This window comes from Brassica oleracea, chromosome C9 (genome assembly GCF_000695525.1).
Source record: "Brassica oleracea var. oleracea cultivar TO1000 chromosome C9, BOL, whole genome shotgun sequence".
Lineage (NCBI taxonomy): Eukaryota > Viridiplantae > Streptophyta > Magnoliopsida > Brassicales > Brassicaceae > Brassica > Brassica oleracea.
In genome coordinates, this window is record NC_027756.1 from 39,533,221 (window position 1) to 39,535,996 (window position 2,776).

The 2,776-nt window shown below is 40.0% G+C and overlaps 1 pseudogene; it reads left to right on the top strand.

The window, feature by feature from the left end:
- The first annotated feature begins 146 nt into the window (after nucleotides 1–146).
- LOC106314984 overlaps nucleotides 147–2,776 on the top strand; it is a 5,720-nt pseudogene continuing 3,090 nt past the window's right edge.

The following is a 2,776-nucleotide window of genomic DNA, read 5'->3' on the forward strand; positions in this document are numbered from 1 at the left end:
TGGTCGTGTGTGACTAGCCAGATGCATCAAAGCTCATATGGCACTGAGATATGGCACTTCGGGACCAAGGACATCTTTATCGTCCATCTTAGGACGGAACGGATCAGTGTCCAGGCCGAGGGACCTCACGACCATGAGGCTAGATAATGGGTGAGACTCCGCCATGTTGAATCTCAAGAGTACTTTTCTGTATATGTCATTTGATGCACAAGGATTCCATCTCTTATGTACTCAAGCTGTAATCTCAAACAAAACTTTGTTTTTTTTCAAGATCTTTCATCTCGAATTCTTTCTTAAGATATTCAACTGTTTGGGAAATCTCTCCAGAGGTTCCTAGGATATTTAAATCATCAACATACACTGCTATAATCACAAAGCCCTGGCCGAATTTCTTTATAAAGATACAAGGTCTGATTAGATCATTCTTGTATCCTTCTCTCTCTAGGTACTCACTTAACCTATTGTACCACATTCGGCCTGATTGTTTCAATCCATAAAGTGACTTATTCAACTTTATAAAGTTTTGTTCTCGAGTACTCGATTTGTTTTTCAACTTTATTCCCTCTGGTACTTTCATATAAATCTCATTATCCAGTGGCCCATATAAGTATGCAGTTACAACATCCATTAACCGCAAGTCTAATTTCTCTCTTATAGCCAGACTTATCAGGAATCTAAAAGTAGTAGCATCCACCACAGGGGAGTATGTCTCCTCATAATCGATTCCTTTTCTCTGTGAGAATCCTTGTACAACAAGCCGTGCTTTATATCTCACGACCTTGTCGTGTTCATTTCTTTTCCTCACAAAGACCCACTTATAGCCGACTGGTTTAACATCATATGGTGTCCGGACTATTGGTCCAAAGACATCAATGTCCTCATTCAAATCATGATCCTCATTCAAATCCATAAGTTCAAGTGCTACCTTGTATGCAAATATATCATCAATGTCGACATTCTTTCTGTTCCATTGTATCATATTTTATTGAGATCTCATTATTATCAGGGCCTTCAGTACCTTGAATCTTGGTGTCCCAAGAATCAGGATTAGATACATCAGGGCCGGCCGCATCAAAGAGTTTATGATCGGCCGTGATCGCTATTAAGGTTTTGCGATCGGCCGCGGCTAAGTCTCGGGATTTAGGAACGGCCGCGGTCGTGTCTAGGGTTTCAACAACCTCGGTTTCATTCTCTGCACCTTTCTTAGTTTTCCGAGGGATCTTTTATTTGGAACCTATTGGTCTACCACGTTTCAAACATTGTCTAGACTCTGTAGCAACTTGATTGTGTCACTCTTGAACATCAATTCGAATTGGTGCATTAGCAGCTGGTATATATGACTTAGTCACTCTTTTCGGGTCAGCAAAGGAATCTGTCAATTGATTAGCTAGCTTTTGTAAATGTATAATCTTTTGGACTTCTAAATCACATTCTTGAGTCCGAGGATCTTGCCAAGATAAGGATGTTTGATTCCATATAATTTCTTTTACCAGCTTATTATTATCTCCCCCTAATGTTGGATATTATATCTCCCCCTAATGTTGGATGTTCAGATTCATCAAAGTGACAATCCGCATACCTGGCCTTAAATATATCACCCGTAGTTGGCTCAAGGTATTTTATAATCGTGGGGGAATCATATCCAACATATATCCCCATCCTCCTTTGAGGTCTCATCTTTGTTCTATGTGGTGGAGCAATTGGTACATAGACGGCACAACCAAATGTCTAGGATATGTCCGGCTCATGACCCGTACGCAATTGCTATGGGGAATATTTATGTTCACTAGACGGTTTGATACGAATCAGTTCGGCCGCATGCAAGACCGCGTGTCCCCAAGCTGTGGTCGGAAGCTTAGACCTCATAAGCAATGGTCTAGCTATTAGCGGAATTCGTTTTATGATTTATTCGGCCAAGCCGTTCTGTGTATGTACATGTGCCACGGAGTGTTCTACACTTACCCCCATGGACATACAGTAATCATTAAACGCTTGGGACGTGAACTCACCAGCATTGGTCTCTATCATTCCGACCTTAGCATAGTAAAAGGCCAGTAGAGAGTGTATGTATAGACTATAGGACTTTCTTATAGCCTTGGCCAATCTTTATGATCTGAATGAACTCTTTGTTTCCTTCGCCCTTAGTCTCAATATGAAAGCCATTCATTCGAATGTCTTTAAAGCTCAATAGGCTTCTCTTAGAGCTGGGTGAATACAATGCATCAGATATCTCTAGATGCGTACCCTTAGGCAACAGGATGTTAGCCTGGTCGTAGCCCTATATGAGACTGGCTATACCCGGAATGATACTTTAGAGACTTCATATAAAAAATTTCATTCATTAATAAAATAAGTTCAAAGCAATTAAAACATGGAAAACACAAAGCAAAGAACATGAAAACATAGATGTCGAATTCAACTTCATTCTTTTAAACAATTTGAAGTTTCATAATCCATAAGATCGTCTCGGTCATGATTGAAATCATCTTCACCATCTTGATAAGTCATATGAGCTTCAGGATTGTGGAAGGTGGAAAAGGTTTTCTCAAGCATATCCTTATCTGTTATATCCTCACCACACAGTTTCAATTTTGAAACTATTTTAAACAGCGCCGAGTTATACTCGTCCATGGACTTGAAGTCTTGGATCCAGAGATTCCTCCAATCATACATAGCATTTGGTAATAACACCGTTCTCTGGTGATCATATCTCGTTTTCAACTCTGTCCAAAGGTCTAGAGGATTCTCAATAGTCAAATACTGATCTTTGAGACTC